This window comes from Aulonocara stuartgranti (assembly GCF_965226115.1).
Source record: "Aulonocara stuartgranti genome assembly, chromosome: 14".
Classification (NCBI taxonomy): Eukaryota; Metazoa; Chordata; class Actinopteri; order Cichliformes; family Cichlidae; genus Aulonocara; species Aulonocara stuartgranti.
In genome coordinates this window covers 2,389,308-2,404,568 of record NC_138950.1, presented here as the reverse complement: position 1 = coordinate 2,404,568, position 15,261 = coordinate 2,389,308, and the positions used below count along the sequence as shown (strand labels likewise).

The 15,261-nt window shown below is 42.8% G+C and overlaps 1 protein-coding gene across 1 annotated transcript in view; it reads right to left on the bottom strand.

The window, feature by feature from the left end:
• The window catches only part of LOC309687444 (uncharacterized protein), a 38,215-nt gene extending 24,332 nt beyond the window's left edge, over nucleotides 1-13,883 (bottom strand). The window contains exon 1 of the mRNA XM_082502429.1: nucleotides 13,675-13,883. The gene's annotated coding sequence lies outside the window, so the exon portion shown is untranslated. The remainder of the gene's footprint in view (nucleotides 1-13,674) is intronic.
• Nucleotides 13,884-15,261: the final 1,378 nt, after the last annotated feature.

Sequence of the window (15,261 nt, the reverse complement as noted above, 5' to 3'; positions counted from 1 at the left end):
GATTAAAAGCCGGGTGTGTTCCTGCAGCAGATTGCCCTCGGAGAGAACGAAAAGGCCTTTTAGTGTAAAGGTATTAAGCCCAGGTCTAATCCTGAGCGAGGAAAGCAGCCAATTTAAACTGGATTCAGCCCATGGGACCACACAGTCTCTCTGCTGCTGTCTGAGAGTTGCCTCCATTTATGTCTTTATCTCCCCTTTGTTTTTGAATATTTGACTGTAAGGATATGTGTGGTGACGTCCTGTCTGTAAATTCAACAGCAAGAATGAAAAGCAACAGGAAAACCTGCAGGGCTTTCTCCTGTGAATACCAGAGGAGCACACTGTTGGTTTTGGTCTTTCAAAATTTAGTGCTATACAACGCAGTTAAACAAGAACAATGTTTAGGATTTCCTAGCGTACTGTGCCAGGACAAAAAGCAGAAGTTTGTATTTACAAAGACAGCGCAGCTACAAGACTGTAAGAGCTGAGAATTCAGAGCTTTCTGCAGCTGACCCTATTGGATGTGTGTTTCTGGGACTTCCTTTCTCAAGCTGCGAAATATCAGGGGAAGAATATTTAAATCCAGTGTGCAGACTGATTTAAATACTTATTTGTTGATTTTGAAGTGAACTAACAGTACCTGGATTTAGACAACGGCACAATTTCTTTAAATCCCCCATAAAATCACAACTATTTGGGCTTTTTGTGATACTTTGCCCCGTTTAGTAAATCTGGCCCCTAATGTCTGCAAAGGAATAGAAACAAGCATTGTCACCCAATTCAATCTGTTTTCACCTCAAAAAATGCATTCTGGGTAAACTTTAAAGGGTCACACCACCATGCAGGACAGTTGGCTGCTCATCTTCTAGCCTTGCATCCACCTGTGTCAGGAAAATGAGAAAGTTCTCAGGGTGTTGCATTTACAGAAGAAGAAGCTTGGCCAATGAGTTAACCGTTTGAACCTAAATATCAATTTTTAGTGCCATCCATCCATGTAATGCACCACTGGCTGGGCCCTTGTTCATTTGTACTTTCATAGGTGGTCCTTTAAAAAAAACCAAACAGCTGCAGTTCTTCAACAATCCTCCCAAAAATGCAAGACTTCCTGCCCTTTCTTTCCCTGAATAACCAGGAACAAACGCTCTCATCTGAACCAGCACACACAAATCTTTCTTTCTTTTTTGATGAAGGAGTTGAGAATAACGGGACCCTCACTGCGCTGCACATGAAAGCCTTTTCAGAGCACCCCTCCTGCTCCTGATGCAGAACTACGACAGCACGGATAATTAGGGAATTGTATTTTGAAAATATAGGTCTGCATGGTAATGAGGGCACAATGCTGAATCAAAAACCCTTCAATTCAGCTCAATCTGCCAAAGAGCTGCAAAAAGGAGAGTAGCTACAAGGCAGATAAAGAGAGAGAGGGGGGAAAACACATTACTACTGTGGATTAAAAACAGATCACACGTACAGTGTTAAGTCTCCACAGGGCCGTGACATCTGCAGAAATGCAATAACAACACAGCAACCCATTCAACCACTACAAGAGCAGAGAAAGACAAGACACCGCTGTCCTCCTGATTCATCCTTCAGTTTAAAAGAGCCCACAAAAGAGGGTAAATATCCCCCGAATGCTGACATGTTAAACAGTTTGCCCTGAAACTCAAGGTTGTTGGATTTGATAGCAACGCCTCTCAGTGAGAAATAATCAAATCCAGGAAGGCAGGGCCAGTTTTGCACAGCAGAGCCAACGTTTTACCAAAGAAAATGAAGATATGAGAGAATATGTTTAGTGTCCTTTGTCCCGCAGCAGATGAGTCCCTGAGCCTGGTTCAGTCAGAGGTGTATCCCGTTAAAAGGGAGTTTTTCTGTCCCGCTGTCGCCTTGCTCAATGGAAGCCCCTTTTTTATTGTTGGGGCTTTCTCTGCATTATCGCAGGTTCTTTACCTTACAGTGTAAAGCACCGTGAGGTGACTGCTGCTGTGATTTGGTGCTATGTAAATAAAACTGAACTGAAACGTCTATGAAGCACACTGGCTCTTAAAAAGCTACACTAGTGCTGTTTTGCACATGTGTAACCACACGTATACAGATGGACGATTTGGTTTGTGACACGGGGTTTGTTTTAACCCAGACCACCATCTTTTTTAAAGCCTCCGGTGAACCTGAAGTAGAAAGGACAGACTTATTCTTATACCCCACCACCGGCCTTACAGCCACTGAGCGCAGACCTTATTGCCGTTAAAATTAAAACCATGAAACAAGCTCTCTGATCTAAAATGCTACCCTGATGCACGGTGGGGCCGCGGGACCACCGTCACCTTCACCCTGTCTGCCGAAGGTAAAACAGTTCAACTCCAGGCAGGTGTCTGGCTCTGACACTAACCTTCATCTCTGACCACAGAGTGCAGAGGGTCAAGAGACAGGACGATTTCGCTGAGCCATAAAGTTTCAAATGACACGGCACATGCTTTAAGCATGTTAGATCCATCTGCAGGAGCAGCAGAGACCACACAGTGTCCTCACACGGGTTTGCCTGTGAAGGACTTCCCTCACACATCTTCAGTGTTGACATAAAAACTTGTTTAAATGGATTTGCAGCAGAACCAGCAGTTTCTGCTGGTTTAATCAAAATCAAGTCTAACAAACACAATTGATCCAAAATGTATCCGAAAATCATCTGACATGTGACCCTTGCTCAGCTTTCTTGAACATTTGTGCAGCAGGTTCATTCCAACAAACTCTCACAGCAGTTCATGAAGGTCCATTAAAGCCTTTAATGTGACAGTAAATAAGGATTACTTTGAACTTTAGCACTTCAGCTGTGTTAAGGTTACCAAGGACTTTCAATTGATACCACAGGTGCAACTACTAGAAGGCTGAAGGGTAGCATTTTGAAGATTTGGAGGCAGCCTCTAGTGGTCATTAGAGAAACTGCACTTCAGTGTTGGCTTTTTCGGGCCTGCAGGTTGGTTAAAAGTTGGTGAGAAGGGGCTCATCTTCAAAGCGGACAACACTAAAATGCCTTTTGTTTAATCGTGTTTCACCATCTTTAAAAACCTCGATGGATCATTTTCGCTTTGCCAGAAACTTTCAGAGGACACGAACGTGAAGTCCTCTGTGGCAGCTGTGACCCTGGTAGCAGCAGAAAAGGCCACAGTGGAGTCAAACTAATGTCACCAGTGTCCAGACTCAGACCCATGGCACAGAAATCTGTGTCGTGCTGCGTTTACGTTTTGCAGTGATTCGACACTAGAGGTTAAAAAGCTGCAACTTGTAGTCATTCTGTGTTTAAATCAGTTCCAGATGGAGTTCTGTTGAGAAAGGCGAAGAACTCGATGAAGAAAAGCGGACATAATGACTTTTTGTTGTATGTTAGCTGTCGGGACATACTGATACATCAGCTCAACCACTCTATCGTCTGGACTGGCAGGTATGTAGATATGAATGGAACCGCCCATCAGAAAAAAAGTTATCCCAAAAGGGGGAGGGACTAGAACAACTTCTGTCAGACAGAAGATGAATTGAGTGGTTGCACTTAGACCGAGTACAAGACACACAAGGATTATTTTGAACAGTGAATAATGCAAAGCTGCTCTGATACAGTACATGAATAAAAATATGGAATTGAATAACTGAATACCAGTAAAGCTAACTGAATAATTACCTTTACTGTTATGCACCCACTAAAAGAAAAATGCAGTTTTTGGAGACGGCACAGACATTAGAGTCTGAACTCACTAAAATCTTCTGACAGCCAGTAAAACCTAAAAGGGGGAAGTCTCTGTCACACCATCTTAAGAAGGATGGAGACAGCAGTCCTAATCCAGACTAATTTGGGCTGATGCCAAGCAAGGAGTAAGGACAGTATTTAAGATTAATTTATATCTCCGGGGCACTGCTGTAACTTTGGACTCTGCTGTTTCACTTGCAGCTTGATTAACAGCACGGTTTACATTTTAACTGAAGAACTACAGTGACGGTTTCTGTTTGAGAAAGTTATTCATTAATTTAGCCAAGTGGAGGAAGTCTCAGAGGCCAAACTGTCCATGCACAGTGAAGTCAGAGTTTAAGGTCTGTTTTTACTTCCTGGTTCTCTTACAAGCTGAAATCAGGAGTTTTATTTTATCTGCACCACACCCGGAGAGTATGAACACACAATCTGGGAGACAAAAAGAAACAGAGCTGTCGGCTCATTGTTTGTATTGATCTGTTAGAGCTGTGTGAGGTTCTCCTTGTAGACATATGTGTGTAGGTCCATGCAGGTCACGATGGGCTAATATGCTTGACTCAAGACAAACTGGACAAACTTATGTCCTCTGCAAAAGTTTCATCTGAACGGCATCTTCAGCTTTAGAAGCTGATGAAGTCCTTCACAGGAGAGCTGAAAGGCCGACTCAAACACTCTGCATGGACCCTCTTGGAATTTGGACCTGGTGTTTTCCGTCTTTGCTGTTAATCATTTGTCAATATTTTAAACACAACAAAGGTGAAACCTTTTCTGACCATATCACACCAGTACTCACATATGCAAAATTCAGATTTGATGCCTTCCTCTTTGCCTGCATCACCTCACACTCTGACACAGTCTAATTAACAATCTTCCTGTGTCTGGTTCAGATTCAGCCCTCCTATGAATAGAAAGGGTGTTTGGTGTCCAAGTTAGGGATGCACCAATCCAATTTTTTTCCAGGTCCAATACTGATACCTTTGCTTCTGGTATCTGCTCATGCTGGGTTCTGTAATAATGGTGTCAAATTAAAAAGCTGTAACCCCGACTGTCAAGCAGAGACTAGGAACAAAAATATTTTAATGTTATTCAACAAATTTGATAGTTTGATTTCAACTTTGAGAGTCATTAGGAAACTGCTGTTATTGACTTTCCTCCTCTGACTCGGAGTTTATCTTCCTTTACTGCTCCTCACAGACACGTTGTGGAGCTGATCCGAGGTGACGAAATCAAATAATGTCAATTGAACCAACTTTTTAAGACAGGATCGGACTGATATCCCATTCAAATGTCCAATCAAAGCATTAATATTCCACTTTAGTGGACTTACTTCCTTTCTATTCTTTAGGCAGTGGATCATCTGCACCTTATTTGTGGTTCAGAGCATGTGTGTTACCCTCCCATAATTCCCACCATCCACCAGTGAACCAACAGACCAAACTTCCCTCTGACAGAAGTGATTTAAACAATGTTTTCTATACATATATCATTATCTTTAAAATGCATTATAATGAATATGTCATAAAATCTTGAGGCACACCTGGAAGTGCTTGCTCATAGGGGGTCATATGATTGTTGGGTTTTTCTCTGTATGTGTTATTGTAGGGTCTACCTCACAATGTAAAGTGCCTTGAGGCGACTGTTGTTGTGATTTGGTGCCGTGTAAATTAAACCGAACTGAATTGAATTAAATAGGAAAACAGCTTTTCACCATGTTACAAACACACATTTAATGTAGAATCCTGTGAAAAGTGTTGACGATATTTCACATATGAAATACGTGACTGATAATAAGTCGGTATATTTCCTGACTTCATTTAAATGGATACCTGGATCTGAAGCTGCTGTCTGCTCGTCCTAATAAAACATATCATTCACTAGTTGGGAAGAAGGAATTTTCCTCTATCTGGTCAGATATTTGTTGACAGTCTGAGAAGAATAAAGGTTTTTCTTTATAGAAGTCAAAATGAAATCCAGGCTGTACAGATGTGACGTTCTCTCAGAAGTCAGCCTTTTATTTTACGTTCAAATTCGAAGCTGCAGAAAAGACCAAAACGACAGCATCTTCTGTTTGAAGCTTGGCGTGAAGGAAGCGTGGGCGACTGGAAGCACAGATGCATCGTGGACAATGAAAAACATCCACTGTAATTCCAACTGTGAAACTACTTCCCACATTATCTGAACAATAGGCAAGTTTCTCCAACCATCAGCCCTGCTTCTCTTCTTTAACGACAGAATGATTTATATTCAAGGTTCAACACAGGAATCCAAACTTAATATGTAATTTTTGCAAACCTATAACATTTCCAGTTAACACTTATTAACTTCCAATTAAGTTCTCTTCCAAAGAGACCAGTTGCTCATTAAGTGAATATACGAGAACTCACGTGTGAGCATTAACCAAATTCCCCAAACAATGCTTGGAAGTCCTAATAGAGTAGCTTTGCATGATTCACAACTCAAAATAATCCTTCTCAGTTCTGAGGGAACTCAGTTCATTCTATTTAAAACAAGCTGTTTTAGCTCCTCCTCCTTTAAGCCGATTGTCTTCTGATTGGCTGTGCCTCACAAAAATCACAGAGAAAAGCATATTCGGTCTATTTAATGATTTAATAGTCACAGTGGAAGATTTTCTTTTCTTTGCTCAGTGTTATTTCAGCACAACTCATGAAATTAATCTTTGATACACTTACAGATAAATTTAATCTGGGTAGATTTATGTTTTTCCTCAGACTGTATCCTCTTTGGGGATTTTAATCAATTTCTTTCAATCCACTTTTTACTCACCATGCATTCTTAAAACCCATTCATTAGGCACCCATAATTAATAACTCACATATTTTTTTAAACTTTGAATCCTGGGAGAAAAATCTGTCATATTTTCCTTTCATTGGCTGCCCCTCGTAAGCAAGTCTATACTGCAGGTGGGCGTGGCTTCTCTGCGTGAATGACCATATTGAGGAAATCTGCTGTCTGTGACATCTAAGAGTAAAACACTGAGCACTGGGAGCAGAGAGAAGTCTGACCTTCGGTTTCAGGGATTACGTGTACATACTCTGACCTCAGTATTCAAAACTTTGCCCATGAAGTAAGGAAAAGTAAGATAAGTCGACTTTAACAGAGAGTCCATGTTACTGCAGGCCCTCCAACAGCTCATCCACCTCCTTCACACTACAGGCATTTCTCACCAAAAGCTCAGTTTAAAGGGACATTCTGTGTTTTCTCGTCCCTGTCCATAGTGGCATCATTATAAGAGCCTATTATGGCGTTCCAGAGGCCGACTCACAGACTAAATGCCTTGTTTCTGTCCGCCATGGGAGATTTCTATAGAGCCTGAACTCCCTCCTTCAACAGAGAGGCCCCTTCATCATCCTGCCCTCCTCCTCCTCCTTGCTCTCTTCTCCCTCTGACACAGACGAGCCTTTATCTGCCCATCATGTGCTCGCTCTCGTTCTCTTTTTTCTCCGGCCTGACCCTGTTTTCCGCAGGCATGCTGGGTAGGATTTGGGGGGAGACACACACACACACACACTCTCAGAGTAATGTGGGGGGGAAAGGCTGATTTGGAAATCCAGCTAAATATTTTATCCATGGCAGCGCTATCTGTCTGCGTAGCTTAATACCGATTTGATGTTATCTCTTAAGTCTTTCCAGCAGAGGTTTTCTTTTTTTCCGCCACATTTTATTTTCTGGTCAAATAATCTCTTCATATCAGCCATTCAGCATCAACACACAAACAGCCACCTCGACGAGCCAAAACCTGCTGCGGAGGTGCAGGTTGCTGTTGTTTTTAGTTATTCCCAGTTTGTTCTGGAACATCTCAAAACTTCCCCAAATCACTTGTTTTGTTGGATGAACAGTCTCAACAACCACAAATATTCAAAGAAACAAGGGGGTGATTATTAAAAGAAAGTTTGAGAGTTTCTGGTTAATTCTGCACCTTTTCTAATGTTATCTCTTCAAAAGATTTTAACTCTTCTTAAAATGTTAAATTCTCAGAGCAATGTGAACAAAATGCAGCAGAGCATTCCTTAAAGACATCGTGTTTGGACTTTAGTTAAATTAAGTTAAATATTTCCTTACTCATATATTCTTCAGCTTTGAAAATCCAGTTTATTTATAGCCCAAATCCAGACACCTGAGTGTCTGTGTCATCCAGTATGTGCCAATATAAAACCCTTATGACTGGGGTGCTTTAGAAATGGCGCTGTCACATCCACGTCCATTCACTTCAGTGTTTTTAACTCTTTAACTTATCTGCAGCACACGCTGGAATCTGCAGCTCAGACGACAGTGAGTCGAGCTGCGTCTTCACCTTAAGTTGCTAACCAGCCCGTTCTCGTTCTGGGGAGTTAAGGTGACAGGGCGGTCATTCCAAACTCATCATTTTTCATCAAAGGGACAGATCTGAATCAAACAGCAACCTTTTTGACTGAAAAATGAAGCTAATGCAGGTCCTCTAATGTTTATGTCCAATTCTTATATGCAGCCTACAACATTACAATCTAACCCAGTACTGTTTCCTCCACCTGACCAGGCAGTTTTTAGAGCCAAAACTTCCTCACCACTACTACAGCTTTCCAGTGTGCACCTTGCAGGTCTCCCTGCATCCAACGCTACTGTGTCAGCTGGCACCTTTGCTAAGCCACAGGTGATGTCTGACGAAAGCTGTCATCATGTCACACTTTCAGGGGGAGTATGTGATGTGCCAACTAGCTCGCAATCACAATGCTAATACCAAAAAATGAGCAATGCATAAGCTAATATATCAATCAATCAGCATCCGACCCAGAAACGCAGCGCTGGTCAGACACTTCACATCCTAAACTCTGTTCCTGACCTACCAGAGCGATGCTGCAGATACATCGCTGCAGACATGCAGAGCATTACATAAATCAAACATACTGAAAAAGAATACGCTGTAAGGTGAGAAGTTTAAAAAATGAGCATGACTAAGCTAATCAGAAATCAGGGTTTAGCCGTATCCCAATGATTTCCCATCGATGCTAAACAGGTGACCTTTTAATGGTAAAGATGAGCGTATACGGAGAAACTCGTGGATCCATCGTAGTCTTGCATGACAGTAAAGCGAAGACTTTGCACATGTTGTGCATTTCACTGAATTTAAAACAACCACATGATCCACGCGTGACCAGAGGAAACAATCCCCTCCTCTGCGCTCGCTGCGTTCGGCATCTATAGATCCATTTTCCTCGCTGATTGTTCGCGGTTAGCTGCGATACGTGATGCTGAACACAGCGTCCTGGGTTCCCACAAAACTTCTGTCATTTATATTTCACTCACTGATTGATCCTTATCACCCTCAACTATTTTGTCTCCTTTAATCTTCCTCTAAATGAGACCTCCTTCACCACTTCTCATTCCTCCCTTCCTTCCATTTATTACCCTTCTCTTATTTCTTCACTCCTTTCCTCACTGTCTCTTTGGCTCCTAATATCCTTCTGCTCCATCTTTCATTGTTAACATCTTCCTGTTTCCTTTTGTGCCTTCTTTCTCCTTCTTAACCTCATTTCTTCTCCTCATTCTTACCCTTTTCTTCTTTTTCTGTCTCTTTAATTTGCCGTGCCATCCTCTGCATCGCTCTCTCCTTTCCTTTATGCATGTTCCTCCACGTATAAGCCATCATCCATCCTTGTGCTCCTCGTCATTGCTTCCTGCCCATTTCTCTTCTTACTTTCGCCATTTTAACCCCAACAATAATTTGTCATTTTTGTCTATCGTTCATCTTCGTCGTCCCGTCTTCTCGTCTCCTGCGTTCGTTCATTTATCTCCCATTCATCATTCAGCCCATTAACCTTCGCTTATCAGCTAATTAGTCTTCTTTCTGACACAAGCTGGGACTGCGTGTGTGCTGAAGGTGACCATATCGTCTTGGTACTGAGTCAAAACTTGAAATATGTTTTTAAACGTTATACTGACTGTGCAACGATGAGGGTCAAAGGTCAAACTAAACGTTCGACATGTTATACACAGATTTTTGTAAGAAAAATCAGAACTGGGTGTGACATCACAACTGGACCAATAGCTGACATCTCTCTCTCTCTATTAGTGATTATTATTTATCCCCCTTTCCTGCAGACAAACAGAGAAATCTTAATCATAAATATTTACTAAATGCCATTAATTTGGTGAAAAACTTATGTAACGCAACTGACATCGGCTCTGACTTCAGTAAATGCCGTTTTATTCTGTGCCGATGTCAGTGGACAAGGCCAATACCGATCAAAACACGGGGCTCTAGTCCAGATTTCCATCTTCTGTGCGTCAATGAATCAGTGTTTACTATGAATTCTGCCCCAGCATCGATGTTTAAAACAACCAAAGCTAATGGCGACATTTTTCCTCCCTTTGATCGTTATGTAAAAACTGCAGCCTTTTAGCTTTTTCAGATCTTTAAACATTTATCTCATGAAAAATTTATGTGATAAATGTCAGATTCTGACATCAGTTTTATTCTTTAACCATATCAGCAAACATACAAATATTCTGCAGATTTATTCATACTGGTATGTACAACAGTTTCCTCCCATCGGCAAAAGCAAACTAAACCTGTTTGTAAAATGTAAACACTGTGAGTTTGGGTTGGATGCTGATATTTTAACTTTGACTGTTGAGTTCTGATTATTTTTAATGTTTATTTTGGTTTTCTAGTTTTTCCACTTCTACTTCTTTCTTTATGTAATGTGCAAATATTATAAAGCCACAAAATCCAGGCAACATCAGGTAAATATCAGGCGCTAAAATCAATAAATCTATAGATGTTGGACGGATATACTGACGCATTTGTGTGAGGAAGATTAATCTATTTAACTGAAACTAAACTAAAGGTGAACAAAATAAAACTAAACAATGTGTCATAAGAAGAGTATAATTTAAATTAAATAAGAAATATAAAGAAAAATATAACAGAAACAGGAGAAACTATGTGAGAATTCAGTTTATGACTAATATTCAGACTAAAGTAACTACTACATTTTTTTCCCTGATAAATACCAATATATATTCTAATAATCTATTAAAAACTAAACTAAAACTGAATGTACTTAATAAACTTATGGAAGCTAAATTTAGTACAAAATACATAAAAAATACTGCCCTGTGTCACAACACACTTCACTTTGATCACAACTCCAAAAACACTCACACTGAAAGTTTCCTCTGACTTGTTTCAACCCCTCCACCACCCCAGCATCCACCTGTAGCCTCCAGGCAGACGTTTACTCATCATGCACCAATGTTTACATCCATCATTAAAAAACAGCAAGCCCGGAGTCTAAACACCAAACTCTAAATTTAATCTGCTGCGGTGACAAATCAGTCATTTCAGACATGAGCCGTCTGAACGAGGAGACGCTTGGCTCTCCTAGCGCCATTTAGCAAGGAGCAGTGCACCAGACCACCTGATGGCACCCCAAAATACATAAAAATGGGTGTAACAATAGGCAACAGTGTTATATCACATAAAAATACTGTTGTAGCACAGCTGTATGCTTTAATTTCTTCTTTTTTAGCATCTTTCAGTCAGAGGGAGCTGAAAGGATTTGGAGTGCTGTCTCAGGGTTGGTTTGATTTTAGAACCTGAAGGAGCGTTTGGACCTGTAAATGTATGACGTCAGACTTTCCAAGCAGATAAAACAACCCTACATGTGCGTTAGACCACAACTATCTATATTTTATCCTGTGTGAATGTGAAATTTGAGTTAAAATAAGGTGACCTCTCATTCTTCACTTTTCCTTCCTTTTTTCCTTTCTCCTAGCTCTGTGTCCTTCTTCCCTTTCTAGTTTAACTTGAACCCTAACCGTCCTCCCACATTTTTATTTCCCCTCTTTTCCTCCGTTTATTTCCACCATGTTCTGCTAGAAGCTGCATGAGAGAGAGAGGAGTGCACGAGCTCTCCTCCTCCTTCTTATTTTATTTATTTATTCTTTATCCGTCAAAGCTCCTGCAGCGTGTGCGCGCAGTGGAAAATGGAACATAAGTCTAATGAGAAGGAGGCAGAGGGAAGGAGGGAGGGAGGCGCGCACACGAGGCCCGAGGAGGACGACGAGGGGAGGAAGCCAGCCAGCCAGCCAGCCGCGCGCATGCTCGAGACAGCAGGTGCCCGAGCCCCCGATGAAGAGGGGGAAAAAAACTAATTTGCATTGCTAATGAGCTCCTCTCTGAGCCTCCTCCCCCCTCCATTTTGGGGGGCAAAAAAAGCTTCTAATATGGCGACATGTTTTTAAATCGTGTGCCCCTTCGTCTTTCCTCCCAAACACACCAAAGGAGGGGAAAACGCTTAAAATCCTACCACCATGTTGCAGTTTTAAAGGATAATTCTGTAAGTTATGTAGTAAAAAAATCCAAATCAGAGCTGAAACACTGCAGAAATATGAACAAAGCGATAAAAACATGATGATGCAGAAGGTCAGCAGACTTCAGTGTTTACTACACCTGCTGCAGACACACTTCACATCGATGCAAGAAGGACAGAAAAATATCAGCGCAAACATTCGCATTCAGCTCCAACTCGACACAGTTCAATGTGTCTTTATGAAAAGCTTTATACAGGGAACAATGGACGGCACATGGGCCCCCAAAACAACCGCTAAATGATCGATTAATCACCACCTGGTAGTTTAATCATAATCAAGATAAGCAGCAAATGAGTGAGGGGTTCATGGCTTTACGATCAACAACAACAGAGAGAGGGGGGCTCGCAGAGAATCCATCACTGAGCAAAACAAGTGAAGCGCCAGATTCCCAACAAGCACGTCGTTGTCTATTGTTGGAGGAAGAAAAGAGTGGCATACTTCTCACTTTTAACCCCCAGCCTCGACACATCAGGGCCAACAGGACGGGAAACAGCCGATAGTGACACTACATACACGAGTTTTCCCGCTTTCCTCGCGCTGACCTCGTTTACGTTTCTCACGTGCACGCTGGGCTCTGATTGTGATGTGATTCTGTCTGTCGCCATGTGCGCACCATTTTTTTTTTAAACACGCGCTTCATCGAAAATGGCTTAAAGACCCTCACGCGCCCTCTCCCCTCCCCGCCCCCTTTCCAGTCTCTTTTCTTCCTGCGCGCGCATTCAGACTGAGATTCTGTGTTTATTGCGCTCGCTGCTGCCCGGGCGCGTAAACAACCTCACGCGCCTCGACGGGTTGTTTTTTAAATTATTATTATTTGTTCTAATTCACTGATTTTATTTTTGTGGTAGGATATTCTCCAGACTGCACGCGCTCAAAACAGAAACACACACAGGCGCGCGCGCGCGCGCAAGTAGGTGATGACAGATACACATGTCAGAGCCACAGGGACCGACCTAACCGTCCGTCAAACGCCCCTTGGAGCCGCGTGGAAGCACGGAGAGACATTAACAGCTGACATCAAAGTATCAACCGCAAGCCCCGCGCGAGTATCATCACCTATCACACACAGCTCCTGTGAGGCTCCATAACGTCACAAAAACACGGCAACCATCCTGTGTTCCACCCCCCAACTCAATTAAAGAAAAAAAAATCTATGGAAATAAATATATATAAACGTGTCTCTTTGCAAACAGACGCAATTGGATCAAAGGCTTTTTGGGCACTAGCGCGCGCGACGTCGCCAAACAACAGCCCCCGCTCATTGTCCCCCTCCGCAACCGTCACCGCCGACAAAAACAAGCCCTCGCACGAGGACCCCAGATCAGCACACCCTCACTGCCCCGCACGCCACCACCACCACCTCCACCACTACTACTACCAGGTTAATATGACCGTTAAAGGCTAATTACCCGCCGGCTAATCGCCATTAAACACACTCCTGCGACCTGTAGCCTCCAACTGCAGCCGAAATAAAAGCCTCCGCTCATTAAGAGGTGAGCAGGAAAACATGAATAAGACGCCAGAGATGTGCCACTCGGCAGAGTGATGGTCAGAGTGGAGAAATGCAGAAATAAAAGAGGCAAACAAACCTCCTTTCGTGTGCGTAAATCCGTTTCCAGGCGCGTGGACAGAAAGGTAATACGCTTGTTGTGTTGGACGGGAAAAGACGCTGCCGGGGCTAAATCCTACCAGCCATCCTCTCTCTCTCTCTCTCTCTCTCTCTCTCTCTGTTGCTCGCTCGCGCGTCTGCCTGCGTCGTCGCTCTCTCTCTCTCTCGCTCAGCCAATTGTGTGAGATGAAATTGGCGCGAGGGGTTGAGCAGCGGGACGTTGGCAGGTTCTTCTCTCTCTCTCTCTCTCTCTCTCTCTCACACACACACACACACACACACACACGCACCGTTCACCTCTCAACGTTATTTGGTTGCCCCTAGCAACCACCCCTTCTGCGCCCCTTGTCCAGGAGCCCCATCATCTCCACCCTCACCACCATCACTTCACCCGACTCCACCTCCTTAGACTGCCCAAAAAAAATGTTTCTGAGAAAATGTGAAAATGATTTTTCTCTCCATCCCTCGTGCGAGGGATGCGCGTGCAAACTTTGAATTAAAAGAGAGAGAGATGAGTGAGAGACAAAGGGAGCAGATGGAGTGAGATAGTCAGCGGCGCTCCTCTGTGCGCCAGCAGCTTACAACTCTCCCTGTGGTGGCTGCTCCATTCACGCTTCACGCATTGTTTTCCATCTTTGTGTGTGTGTGTGTGTGTGTGTGTGTGTGTGTGTGTGTGTGTGTGTGTGTGTAGGCCGGAGAACAATGGGGGCAAAGCATCAATGCAAGAAAAGAAGAAAAAGAGAGAAGGGTGCAGGGCGAGGTGGCCCCTTCCTCCTAAATTTGAAATATGCACAAAAAGCTCAGATCTTCTCTGGATTTCCTCCTTTTGTGTCCACACTGCATCTTCACTGTGTGTACATTATGGCTGCAGTTTTTCTTTCAGCACAACTGGAAACCTGCAGAACTGCAGTTGCTCTGAGGTCCACTTTAAGGGGAAATGATAGCTCAGTGGAGGCAGCTCATTGGTAGCTCGCTGGAAGCTACGGACTGCAGAGAGGATCTGCTGTCATAAGGGGGCAGTGTCAAAAATATTTGGCTGTACTATGATAATAACAGTCTCACAGCAGTTTGTAAAATATTCACAAGTGTTAATTTACTAATCCAAGGCAGTTCAGTTTTATTTAGATAGCGGTTAATCGCATCTACAGTAAACAGCAGTAAAGGTAGAAAACTGAAAAATGACCCCCATGAGCAAAAACTTGGCGACAGTGGGAAGGAAAAACTCCCCTTTACCAGGAAGAATCCTCAGCAGTTGGGGTTTAGGGGAGCAAGACAGGACAAAAGATTCACATTTCTGTTTCTGGGCACGAAATTTCTAGTTTTTAATGTACCTGAACAGACTTGGCACAACCACAGTCTAATAATCTTCATCCTTTAACTGCGCTCTGCTTCTGAAGAAGCTGTCCTGATGTGACATTTTGGGGGAGTGTCCAGCAGCAACGGATGATACGGTTGGTTTTACAGCATTTCAAGTGTGTTTGTAGAGCAATAAACAGCAACTGCACTTTACTCCTTGTAACTACTGCAGTAGTGTGACACACCAGCTTTATTTTATGTAGGAGAGTCA